Genomic DNA, 14,954 nt, shown 5'->3' with positions numbered 1-14,954 from the left:
AAGATTTTTTATTGTAATAATATTATACGCTTTTGTCAATTTAATTGTACAAAATTATGTTAATAACCGAAAATCAGGCATAAATTTTGATTGAGTGCATCGTGTGCCTGAATATTCAGATATCATATGATTGACAAATGATTCAACATTTTTTATTCGTTAATATTTCACGAATTGTTAATTACTGTATTTGCTCTCTCTTCTTTTATGTTTAATTCTGTGCATATATTAAATACTTGGACTGAATCTTAGAAAATTTATCAATAAGTTAATCGTCCATTGAATAGAATTTTTGGAATTTTTCCCGGAATAACCTTCAACAAACTTTTTGTCTTACAAAAATAATATCAGCCTTATAATAACACGTTATCAGAATTTTCAGTCGTACACGAATAAACTAAGCATGACAGAAAATGATAATTCCAGGCGTCAAATCTTTTTCTTTATTAATAAAATTCCATGTATTCGATTTTTCGGTCTAAAAATTATTTTGAATTTGCCGCAATTTTTGTTCTAGAAATATTTCGGTGCATCTAGTGTTTTAGTCTTTCCCGGAGGATCCTTTGTTCAACCGCCTACAGATGGCGCTAGCGGTCAATTTTGCTGTTTCAAAAGAAAAAAGCACAGGACAACAATACGCGCGGCCGAGTCCGACGAAAAGTGTAGAAATGGTGAAGTTGTGGTGTGGGAGTACTTCGAGTTAGGTGAGTACGTTAACGAGCGTACGTAACTAAAGTGATAGCGTTATCAAAGAAAAGTGAGAAAGGGGACGATATGTCGTGCGGGATTTGCACGACTTTGTATACGTTTTTTTTTTCTGTCGTCCCCGAGAAACACTTTGGCATGCTGAAAATTGTTTTGCATGTACCACTAGGTCTTTCTCTATCTCTCTCTCTCTCTCTTTTTCTCTCTCTTTCTCTTCCTTTCTCCTTGGATTCTTACCTGCAGATTTTGTCCAGCTTTGACGAAACGAAACCTCGGAACCATCCTCGGGAAGGACGTTTCGTGGTTTCATATATCGCTGCACAATATCAGCAGGTGTATCATAACCTCTCTCTCTCTCTCTCTTTTCTCCGGTGCGAGGTGTTTTAATAATTTCGCGAATTGTTTCACGCGCTCACGCATCGTCCTTGTCATCATTATTGTGTCGATCACGACAGGTGTGTATTATAAGTAGTAAATAAAATATGTACGCGGTTCGCGTTTACATGCTCATATGAGCGACGCGTGACGCGGCGACGAGGAGAGAGGAACGAGAACAAATTGTCCGTCTAACTCGACCGATTATTGTTTCCGGCACCATGCGAAATCCATCCTCTTGAAACCAAAGCATTGACTTCCTGTTCCTCTCCTGTCCACATTTTCCCACACTGTATTTAAAATAAAAAATATAATGAATACTTTTTGATGTATGTATTAATATTTTTTTAATATATATTAATATTTAGTTAATATATATTATTAAAATTTATTTAATATATATGTGTTATTATATATATATATATATAATTAATATTTATTTAATGTGTTAATATATTTTTAAAATATTTTTTATGATTTTTTTAAATATATATATAAATATATATTATGTATACACACATATTAAAAAAATAATAAAAAATATTGAAAAACTATATTCATACATGTACATCAAAAAAGTATTCATCTATTTGTTACATCTTTCGTTTTAAATACGCATGTATGAGAAAGAGAAACGGAAGATATATATATATATTTGAGAAAGAGAGAAAGAAAAAATATAAAGATATACATATAAGAAAGAAAAGCGAAAAATATAAAGAGAAAATTTTTACACGAAAAGAACAGGCGAGGAAATTTTTCGCGATTACAATCTAAAAAGTATTTTCGAAAATTTGGAAAGCATCAACAGAATGAGTTGTATTGTATTCATTTCAATTGGAGAAAATTGTATAGACATTGGCAATTCGCTTAAAGTTAAAAAAAATGTTAACGTATACATTCCTCGTGATCGAATTAACGATCAAACTCATGTGCATTATGCTCATTATCTGATCAACGTGATAAGATTTTTCCTCTCCTATTATTATAATGAAGCGCACAGCACTCGAACAGCTGTTCGTATATAGCATAAGGATTTTGAAAAGTATCCATTAAATACATGATTGAACTCTGACATTTCATATATATATTTATTGTTATTTCGAAGCGTGATATAATCAATCCCAGATTTTCTACCTAACATTTTGTGTCTTAATTGAGGCTGAATCGATCCTGTCGGTTCTCTTTTGTCACTATAGTAACTTCTAATTATTTTGAGCAATTTATTATGAACTCAAAATATACCTAAAAACGGGATACTAATGAGGAAAGATCGTTAATTATGTTACTGATTAATAAGCCCTAATTTTTTTCGTTTGCCGAGATTTTCGTATAAAAATTAATGAATCCATCGAGCAAGGATTTTTCTCCAGATTTCGTCCTCTTTCTCACACCCTCTCTCGCTATTCACGCGCGTCACCAAATTTGCACGCCGCTCTTATATACTCCCACTCTCTCTATCTACCCTACCATGATCCAACCTCTATTGATTGCTCTACCGCACTACTGCCCTACTTTTATGGCTTTACCCCACCAACCCTTCGACGACACTCTCCCTCCACCCTCTCTCTCTCTCTATCTCTCTCCGACGTCACGTATCACGGCCATAGACGCGAGGGAGGTATAGAGCACGTTCTCCCTACCGAGAAAGTGCCGCTCTTGCAAGTGCGCAGGAGGTGCAGCGTTGCTAGGCTTCCGGAAAAGGGTTGGAAGAGGAAAAGAGAGAGTGAGCCACCCGAAATCTCGGGGGTGCGGCCCCTCGAGAACTTGGAATTGTATTTTCACGACACGTGCTTACCGCCAGATACGACTGTTTGACCCTAGTTTCGTATCAGCGTGTCGTCAAAAATTAAAGAAAAATTTTCAACGTGATTTGAAAAATTTAACTTCGAAATCGCAAGTGGAGGACAATGATATTTAGCATTTAAATTCGAAAAGTTGGATGAATGATAAATATGTTTGATGATTTCAATTTTATCTTTTTTCAATGTAAAGATCTCTTGATGTGAAATAGGAGCCCTTGATTTTATTTTCAAGATGTTTTCTCTTCTCCCTTTCTCTTTAATAAAAATGTAGAATATATACACATTGTTTAGAAAATTAATAAAATTATAGAGTATACATATATTATTTAAAGAAGAATATTAATTCGTCGTCTGTTCTGTTTTCCCTTCAAGCATATTTTGTCAAAAATATCTTAAAATATTTTCAATCGTTGACGAAAAAAATTAGATACTATAGTTAAATTTTAACTATCCCTATATATTACACAAAATTTAGTTATGCCTTTTTAGTTATGATTTATGATAACTAATATTTTTTAGCTATACAATGAGAATTTTCTTAAAATTTATCCTGAAAATCATGGTATCATGTGGCAATATGAAGTTTTACCACAATAAAAAATATTGATATCTACCATAATAAGATATAAAATATGTTCGATTAATTTTACTATCTATTGTACATATTAATATTTTTATTATGGTAAATATTAATCAGAGACACTCTTATAAAATTCTTTCGATACTGTATTGTCTCACGATTACCATGATTTTCACAGGGTAAATTCTAAGAAAAAATTCTCTCCTGTAGAATTCTCCGTTAAATTATAGTTAAAAAATATTAGCTTACCATAGCTAAAATTTATTTATGATAACTAATTTTTATTCCACGATTATTCGAAATTATTCCGAAAGCTATTTTTGTTGAGGAAAGATTGATTTTTTTTATATGTAGTACAAACTATTCGCAACGGAAAGAGCAACGATTTTGTGACATTTAAGCGCTAATTTAGAGGGTGCTCTATCTTTGCGATCGGTGTCATATATACGCGTATAAGTACACGAACATCGTCGAACGGGACGCACAATCTCGGACATAAATCGCAGACCTTCGCCTGGTTCGTAAATCGTCCTGTAACCTCTATGTACGACAGTCTCCCCAGCATAAGTCGCGTGTGCGAGAATCAAGGCTATATTCCCGCAGGTTTATTTTTGATAGTCCTGTAGGGTTGTTTTATCTCTCCTCGCGTGGACAAGGCTTTCCTTCCACGTCGTTTATATCGCGTGCCAAACCCGATGCGTGCGATATTTATACTATCCTTCGCTCGTCGTTTCGTGTTAAAACGGAAATGCATCACAGATATGCACGACTCTATACCTTTTTTAACTACGAGACTTGCTAATTAAGACGCGCGCGCGATTTCAAGATTCCCTTGAAAGAGGAAGAAAAACGTTTTCGTTCGTCCTTGCCAGCTTTAGAAGTTGACTTCTCCGTCCGACTGTTTTGCAAACACCCGATATAACATATCGCCTAACAAATTATCGCCGCGTGGCGTGACCGGTGGCAGTGAGATTTCTTTTTTTAGCATATCAGCAATCGATAGTTTTAGCCGCTCACGCGAAACCAATCTCCGTCTGGTTCTTTCGGTCAACCGCTGCGGATTAGAAACGCTGTTTTGGTATTTCCGCCCTTGATTGATCCCGCGGATTCCCTCCGTCCGCGGCCGCCCAGCATTATACCATAATCACTGCGCGACGAAGTAGTGACGCGACTCGGCGTAAAGTCAGCCGGCCGGTGAGTGATGCGAGTGCGTTCTGGTCGTCCACGCGTTGACCCTACTCGAGTAGTATCGAGCAAGCTTGGTCGGACACCGTGTCACTTCCATCGCATCTCGCTTACGGTGTCGCGCGAAATTCCTCTCCGGAGAATATCTGGAAACGAGATTCTCCTCAAGGAAAGATTCTTACTGTACTTCCAAAGTATCCCCTTGTTTTATATTCTTTAAGAGTAAATATATTGCTAGGAAATTTCTATTTGATTCAATATTGATATTTAATTGAGAGATATTGGTAGAAATTTAATATAAAATAAAATCTTATTTCAAATAAGAAGAAATATTTCCAAGTTGAAGGTTTTTTTTTGTATGCGGAGATATTACACTGAAAAAAATATTTGTTAACTTTACTAAATCTTTTAACTAAATTACTATTTTGTTAATTGAACATGTATTAGTATTTAAGTCAAATATATATTTTTGTTAGATTTAATATATGTTATAGTTAATTTAAATATTTTTATACGTTTAATTAACAAAATAATATTTAGTTGTAAATTAACAAATTTGTTTTCAGTGTAAAAGGGACCGCATCTTTGTAACGATAATATATATAATGGATAAACGGATTTGTTTAGAAGCCTGCTTATAAGCCTGATTAATAAATTTAAATGACAGTTATTGTTTATTTTACGTTTTCTTCCTTCATAATTCTTCAGCGCGGCATATTTTGGAAGCGCTGTTTTATATATACGAATGCTATTTCTGTTTGGCACATCATGGTATTTAACAAGTACATATCTACGCTTATACAAGTCACTGCCATTCGTATGATATCTATGGCTTGCAGCTAAAACAACTTCGTTTATGTCAACAAGTGTAATTCGTCTTCTATTTTCGACTCACGGGTTTGTGTAAGTGACAAACACATTTTCGTGCAAACAGTATAGTGAGGATCCAATAACGCGATATATCATCGTGCTAAAAGGCTACATGCACATACACATATATATATATATATCCTATCCTATATATATATATATATATATATATATATATATATAGGATAGGGAAAAAAATCGGGGCAAAAAGTGACACAATTCTGAACTAAAAATCATGAAAAAGCCTCTCTTCCCTCGCGTCAGCCATAAAGTCAATCAATTATCGGCACATTCCGATGCATTCTTTCGTGACTTATTACAGCTTATAACACGGATCCTGCGTGTATCTCCGGGTATTCGCGTGACTCGCAATCAAAAACAATCAGCAAGAAATTTCGACGAACGCGCAAGGTATGCCCTATCGCCCTTTGTCCGCCGTAAGAATTACATCGATAATCCGCTCGTGGCCAATGTCTTTGTTCACCAAGGTCATCAGTGGTAGAGAACGTGGTGAAGGCAGTAAGGCAACATGACTCACACGCGGGATTCGCCGAATCGCGGTCGGATCGATCCCCGGGCGCGCGGCTGCGTCAGAGACGAATTATAGATTTCGGTGGGTCGGGGGTAGCCCTGATTTTTCGGGGCACACGCGAGAGATTCCTGTCACTGTCGCTCTCTACGCTTCTCTTCCTCTTCCTCTCTCTTTTTCTCTCTCTCTCTCTCTCCCTGTTCTCCATCGTGAGTCGTCGGCGCCGCGTGTATAGGCACGTGCAATGAGAGAATGCGTGTCCCGTGAGCGCAGGCATCCGATAACCTTACTTCAAGGGAATTCCCGCCCTGCGGATTCGATCGAAGGTACTCGGCCGAGGTGAAGGTCAAGTTTGCTGGTCGCCAGTCGGCGATATATCTGCTGATTTGCCTGCCATTACGATATCTCACGGGATATCTCGTTTTACTAACGGGGTGCAGGGGCAATTTAGAATCATTGGGCTTCTCGGTTTTCTCCCCCACTTTTTCGCGAGACTTCCGTCGCGTGGCGAACATAATTTATCAACCACCACTGGAAGTATATAATAAGTGTATATGAATAAGTATATGCGAAATGATAATCTTTATGTGTATCTTCGACTGAAATTTATTTCGAGATTAAATAGATTAATCAAAAAAATTTAATTCGACATATTTAACTTAAAATTACAGAATAATGAAACGTTACGAAAAAGGGAGAGAATAATGATTTTTTCAACTTTTATAAAAAGTATTAATCTTAAATTTGTCAATGGAGCTTCAGAAGAAAGATAAATCCCTATCGGACGTATACCGATGATGTAATGTATCTGTTGTCTTTATCAGACGTCCGGTTTTTTGATTACGCATATAAGTTGCAATATGATATGCTCGATATGTTAGCGAGAAGATCGACAAACTTGCAATTTTGCTGCCGATACAGCTCGCTATTATGTATGAGGACCGATATACGTAGTAATTCGTGGAACGTATCAAACGACTCGGTGCTTTTTCCGAATACGAATTCTGATTATGAGTCATCCGCTGAGAGTCAAATTATATCAGTTAGTTGCCTGCGCAATGGTAAAACGGCAAAAGTAATACGCTTTTGACATTTTCAGCGGCCTGACCTATGGTATATTACTTTTGACACGTCATTGTTAAATATATATTTGTTGGATTAAAGATATATCTCGGGTGTTTTATAATTAGTGGCTTTAGAATATTTTCTCTCCATTTTGTGCACTCGAGCTGTTTCTATTTTCGACCTTTCCGGATTTTAATATAGAGCTATCTATCTTCTTTCAATTAATATAGCAAAAAATATATTATTTGCGATCAATATATATATATATATATATATATAGCATATATGTATACATACGATTATGTAATATTGAGCGCCTCCGATAAATTTCGTGTTTTTCAAACTTGGATTCTGAATCATCCGATGAACAAAATAGTTAAATTACATTGTCCTTTTATCATATCGACGCGATGCTGCAGGTAGAAAAACCAAGCCCACGATAATTCGTCGTATTTCATCCGTGAAATGTCACTAGCCTGGGGACTTGAGAGCGAAAAGAGCATAGCGATATTTTACACATATATTTTACTCAGTGTCCCAGAGTTGTCCGCGACTTTTTCGGAACATTTCGACATCTATCCTAAAATTTGTTTTTCTCGTAATATCTCGTTAGCATGCAGAGGATATCGAGAAGATCGATTCCGCGCACCGACTATATCGCGTGCACGTGGATTCGCATTTGCATTTATTATCGCGTGCATGCTTACGGAGAGTAAACTTTTAATCAGCTGTTGTGAATTGTGAGAAATATACGTATCACACGTCAATAGATCCTTGTAAATTTAACGCTTCGTAATGCGGAATATAAGATTCTGAATGGCCGAAGAATCGCATGCATTGTTAAATTTTGCAGTTATATTTCACATTATAATTATGCTTTTTTAATCAAATAATGAAATGATATTTTATGACAATTAATTTATGATAATTAATGACTAACTCGCTTCACGGCTTGATAAAACATTCTATTCATTGTATAAAGCTTTGAGAATTTTCTTATAGTATAACTAGTGCTTAATGAGGAGCCACACTAATGGTCATTCACTTGCGGAACTTGCATAAGAACTTTGCCACACTCGTGAAATAACTGCTTTTGCTCCGGTGTCTTTACTCTCGGAGTATAGGAATGCAATGACCGCGTGCATTGTGAATATTTTAGTAGATAATCGGCATATCTTCAAAAAATAAAATCGCGAGAGAAAATGATAGACTAGCGCAACACTCGCTATCGCGTTTTGCTTATCGTGCTTTATTCTCTTAGATATTCATTTCTTAGGTATACTACATACCTGAAGAATTTTCCACTACGATATTACTTTATTGTTTTATTATTTCTGATAAATAATTTAATAAATATTGTTACTGCGGTGTTATATATAATTAATATCAGAACTTTAGCTGGCGTTTACACAAGAATGTATTTTCTGTGTCGTAAAAAAATATTATTAACAGTTTCTTAGAATCTTATGATTATGAAACGATCTTTATCTTCATGATGTCTGCACTTACTTGATTTTTCTCAATGCCTTCGCGTGTTGTTGTATAGTTCCGGTCAATACAAAACGCAGTATTACATTTAAATAATGCAAAGATGTGAAGTCTAGACTTTCCTTAGTAGCAACTTGGATTGTATTCGAGTGTAAGCACGACTAACGGACAAACTTTGTGAATAGTCTGTGAAGTTCTTTCATTAAAAATTACGACGATCGTTGACAAAAACGTTTGCTGACATTCAATAATTTATATAAGTATAAATTTTTACAGTAGATATACTTCTTTAATTATTATTAAGGCGCGAACAATTTCTTTTAGAGACTTCGACAGAAATTATAAAACTTTAAATTATTTATCGTAATCGTCCGTTGTAAATATTTTAGAGGATAGTAAATATTGCAAATAAAAGATGAGAAAAAATGTATAGAAATAGATAAAAAAATTAAAAAATAATATTGCAATTATCAATTATATAGCTATTTCCGTATTCGTATCAAGATTATCCTTATTATGGCGAGAATCGTATTTCTTGCACTGCCAAGAAATTGCGAAAATCATTTCGACGTTAATTCACGACTGGTATTTTTGGTCAAGCCTACAGAGAGAGATATAACCGTGTTGGAGATATTCTGTTTAGTTCTCTACGTAGAGCCTGCTTCTTTCATTGATGCTGGCGTCAGAGATCGTCTTGACGTCGATCTGAACGCGAGCCAAGAGAGTGATCATTCTTCTCATTTAAGATATAAGCCAACATTTGTCAATTTTCGTGCGATTTACAGTGGTAAAGAGATTGGCGAGCGATTATTTCTTTATATAAATATGATACTTCAATTGCAAAAATATATCGATGGTCGTTTTATATCTTTTAATTAATGTAACTTTTTAGAGTGAATGTGTAAAATGGAGTTATTATTGGAAAACATTATATAACAATTCTATATGTGCTCTTTTCACTACTGACATGAATAATTTTGCAAATTGATAAATTTTTTTTTCGGTGATATTTCTCTAAATGTCTTTTCAAGGTATTTTAATTTATCGAGCACTCTGCAGAAGATCGCGTGGCTATAGGCTGCATCACAGTGTCAGATGTCAGCTTTAATTCGGGTCGCATTTCAAATAGCGTTTAATTTCTTTAATAAATTTTAAACATTGAATGACATAATTCTATCAAGAGAAATCAATTCGAGTGTATATTTGTCAATTTGCAGCGGATTTTCATATAAAACAGCTGATTACGCGCACACGCAGATTCATCATCTCTAACTTCGATCGTTACCTTTTTAATTACCATCTTGATCTGAAATTTTAACAAAGTACGATTTGATCATATTCCTTTATATTATTTTGTTAATCATTGAAAATATTGATGACGCCAGCATCGATCTTACTAAAGTCCGAAAAGACTCCTGCACACGCAAAATTCTCGCGCGCGACACGCGAATTCGCGCATTCACAATTTAATGGATTCTGAATACGCGAGCCTGTCAACATTGGACCTCGTGGGATGACAGCAAAATGCAACTTGTCAGCCGGGGAATGAAGCGACATGTGGCTCCGGTATTGATCCGCGCTATACGAGACCATCCGTCGAAACTGCGCGCCTTTTCGCGTATACCTGCTTCCAATTTCGGCGCATTCTTCCCGAGCGACCGTCCGTGAAGTTACGTTTTTTTTTACGCCGCGCATACATACACACGTATATCGGTCCCTCCAATCATTTTTTTTCCCCCGATTCGGTCGGATTGCACGATTCGATGAAATCCTCTCGGATCGAATCCGCGCGCGGGTTCCCTTGTGAACCGAAATCGAATTCTCCTTCCGCTCTCCGACGAAAATAAAGATATAGCGGTCGTGCCATTTATTTTTATAACGAGTATAAATACGGTTCCGACAAAAAATATCTAGACTATCGAAGAAAATATTTTAAATATACGGAAAACCCCGTGAAACACACGACGCCGTAAGGAACGACAAAAAAGAGATTGTGTTAATAATATTACCTAGTTAATAGTTATCTTACGTGAAGGGACGGAAGAAGGAGAGAGGGGAGTAAAGACGTCAGAAGGTTGTCTATCGATGAAGGTATATTCGCGTACTCTATTCCTCGCTTATATTTTTACGATAACCGATAATTTTCGCCTTATTATCGCCGGCGCGATGACCAGACTCGTAATTGAAGCAATCTAAAAATAATAATAAAATTCGCGCGTACAGAGGAATAGGCTCTAGCCCGGTTGATTAGTGGTCTTTTTGTTAATGTTCTCAGTATGATTTTATTTATTTATTTATTTTTTAATATCGCTTATAAAGAGAGACAAAGCGAAAGAAGCTGGTCGCGCACGAGGCGGGAAAGAGAAGGGGAGAGAAAAAGACGTCACGTCATGAGAGATCGACGCTCGTAGGCGCGTTAAAAGCGCGCCGAGACGTGTATCCGTCGATAGATATGTGGGCAGTGATGGTCGGTATCGGGGATCGGTGGTGGTCGCGAAAATATTTTCATTATAAATAGCGGTCGAGGCGCGCGAAAGGTGCAAGTGAGCCGCTCGCTTTATTTTCCGGCCCTGAATGCCAAAGAACGTTAGAAACTTCTCAAAGGAGAGTCAGAGCTGCCTCTAACGCAAGATTTTCCAAACCTAAAATAAGCCAGACTGTCCCTGATTTTTTTTTGTCGACGCTTCTTCTCCGCAGAGTCGTATATGACAGCGTGTAAAATAAGCAATAATAGTAATAATAATATTCTAGTTTCTCAATAGAAATTATATTGATAATTGTATACGTAAATCTACAAATATATAAATGATGCAAGTAATTTTATAGTGTTTATTTTATCTAAATAATGAAGGAATAAATTATTTATTGGTTTTGGATGTGTAACGTTTGCGTTTTACATATAAATTATTTTTTCGAAAAATGATATATTTGCATGATTTTAATGCAATCGCGTATATATGTATATGTTACGTAATTTAGAAAATTCTTGTCTCTATTTTGTAATAAAGAGTTGCCGAGCGAAAAGAAACACTAACATGTTTCTATTCGAATTTTATTTCGAATCTCTCATTTCTTGTCAGAATAATACAACAGCTAAAAGAGCTGTTTCAATTTTTTCTTTGAAACAGAAAATACAAGTGATAGATGCGTTGTTTATTGATCGCATTAAAAGTCGGAAATTTCTGTGAAAAATTGTGTTCTATAAAATTTCGACATGACGCTCGAATAGTTTTTCCATTCGTACGATTGAAGAAAAAACTAAACTTTTATTTCTATTTTATGTATGCGATTGATTTAATTTCCGGCAACATATAAAATCATTATGTTAACATGTGGAAAATCCTTGATTATCTACGATATTGGATAAGAAAGATAAAGTTTTCTACATAAAGCCGGAAATGAATTCCCATAAAAGCTGCTTCGGTCGCGTTCGTCTTCGTCGTTTATTCTCTGACCTATTTGCCGACATATGGGTCATGGAGTTCAGCAACCCAGGTCGGTACCCAGGTCGACCGCTATAACGGGTGACCTGAATAAAATTGATTAGAACCGTAATTTATTTCGCGAGGAACATTTCCATAGGTAAATATTTCGTCCCAATTTACGCGTAGGTCATTTTCTCTTCGAAGAGATTTTTTTTCCTTTCCAAATGACTTGACCTGGAGATGTTTCGGATTTTCCGATCCTCGAGTGTACGAATATACGTGACGGTAAACGTGTCATGAGTGAAATTGCTTGGCAGTGCGTGGCGTTCTAATTGGACAACTGTGAATCGAAGTATATTTTAGCGGCCGTCACGATCTCGTTAGAATCTTTAACGCTTCATTATCTTCTTTTTTTCCCTCTTTGTCTTTCTCATTTCAAGCTCATTTCAACGCGCTCGTATACCGACAAATTGGAACGACGGCAGACCGTCTCGTCTCGTAATGACATCCGACATTTCCGTATACCACACTTCGTAATCTTCGGCCAGACAATACCGAGACACACAAAGCTGTCGCTACGAATGACTGTTGCAAGACAAATAAGCAACCCAATTATATATTAAATATAGCAGCGATGCATCGAAAGGTCCTCTACAATCTTGCATTCGTCTAAAATTCCAAAAGCGCAGAGAGACAAATTTCGAGATATATGAAAAAGCAAAAAATTTAATTTCACAGTTAGTCAGGAGTGCCAGGTACATTTAGTCGCAAATTGGCTGGCGGCGTTAAACACAGGGTTGGTCCAGATAATCGTCGAAGTCACGAGGACGCGGAGATGGCGGGGAGAGAAAGAGGTAAAAGGGCAAAAGGAGTTCAAAGAGCGCCCGAGCGGATATCCTTATTCGAATGTTTAACTCTGGCGCGAGAGTGCCCGACGCGCGTCCGTCCAGGGAGAGTAGGTCGTTTCCATGGCGACAAGGGGTGCATCGGACTGGTACTGGTATCGTTAAAACCGAACGGCCCCTCTTGCCTTGGCAAGGTGGTTTCCCTCGTTCTCTCTCTCTCTCTCTTCATCCCATTCCACGGATACATCCCGCCCCTTGCGGAATATCCTGCTACCGTGTAACCTGTAACGCGCACCTACCTTCGGCCTGTTTCCCGTCCTACCTGCGTCCCTCCCTAGGTCATCCCTCCCGCGGAAATTGGGTTAGACCTCGGAATTAGGTGCCACCGACCGACGAAGCGGCAAATCCACCACGCCGTGCGGAGACTTACGAGTCGGCGAATGTACTCGACGTGATATCCATTACTGTAAGCGATATCGCGATATTTGCGGTAGTAAATATGATATAGTAGCGGATGTACATATATGTAACAATAAGAGAAATTATATATATTAGTTCTCCTTTCGTCCCCTCTAATATTTGTCGTATGCATATATACGCAGAGACAATTTCCTCTTAGAATTTACCCTGAGAATTATTGCGGGATAATATGATATTGGAAGAATTTGATAAAAGTTTCTCTGATTAATGTTTACTACTATAGAAATATTAATATCTACCACAATAAGATATACAATTTATTATGTACTTACATATTAATATTTTTTATTAATCAGAGAATTTCTTATAAAGTTCTTTCAATACCATCATCTTGTTTAATGATTGCCATGATTTTCACAGAGAGAATTTTCTCTTAGAATTTACCCCAAGAATCATTGTAGGACAATATAATATTGGATGAATTTTTTATAAGAGTTTCTGATTAATATTTACAACCATAAAATATTAATATTTCTATCACAATAAGATATAAAATTTACTATGTATATATTAATATTTTTTAATCAGAGAAACTCTTATAAAATTCTTTCAATACCATCATTCGTTTAACGATTGCTATAATTTTCAGAGTAAATTCTATTATAAAAGAAAATTCTCTTCGTACATGTATACTAATTATTAGTCTGGTTTTTCGGGTTTGGAAGTAACATTTCTCAAATGTCAAATGTCATAGCTGATTTATTTCGTAAATTATAAATGATTACGAAGAACACGAAGAATTTTCCGCGAAGTGAAATACAAAGAAACGAACACGAATCACAAAATCTATTAAATTATTCGTTAAATATCAAACTGACTTTATTTCTAGACAAATTAATACGATAATTATCTTCGTTAAGGGAGACTTAATTCCAAGTGGTTCAGAGAAATTCATGATTGGCCAGATCGTTTTAGCCCTGCTTCTATATTATTAGATTTTCTAGATTTTACATCAATTTGATTTGACTTTATTCGAAGGTGACATATTTGGTAGACTTGGAGTTTCAGCGAATGTCTCGGCATCTCGGTTGCCGTTATCGACTAATATAATCGCCACAGCAGAATTACCCGATATCTAATTAATCACGGGCTTTGCCTCCTACGACGGACGGGAAATCACGTCGACCTCCTCTGCTCTATCTCTCTCTCTTTTTTTTCTTTCTCGTCACCTAACGCGCGGTCGGTCTCGTCTGCGATCGATTTACATTACTGAGGAGTTTTTAGGGTCGCAGGGAAAATATTTGCGCGGGGAAACCGGAATGTCGTCGTCGGTAAACCAAGAGCTTCGCGGATTCTGATAAAATCAATCTCGTGAAACAATATGTCTTTTACATCCGATTCGATATCCTTTACCCTTATCGATCATAATCTATATATGATGACAATTTCAGCGTTGCTCATTAAGAAACTTTATCGATCTGTTTTGAGAACTTTGTCAACTCCGGATGTTTAGTTTTACTCCGATCAATATTAATATTAATATTTATCTTATAAAATTTTTAATTACTCTAAATAATCTAATGTCTTATGGTGCGTGTTATAGATATGATATTAATTCTATTCTCTTATTTTAATTATTAAAAAGTATTTTGTACGTGAAGT

This window comes from Nylanderia fulva, unplaced genomic scaffold (genome assembly GCF_048542155.1).
Source record: "Nylanderia fulva isolate GAGA-0341 unplaced genomic scaffold, ASM4854215v1 Scaffold1, whole genome shotgun sequence".
In the NCBI taxonomy this organism is placed as follows: Eukaryota; Metazoa; Arthropoda; class Insecta; order Hymenoptera; family Formicidae; genus Nylanderia; species Nylanderia fulva.
This window is presented reverse-complemented; position numbering follows the sequence as displayed.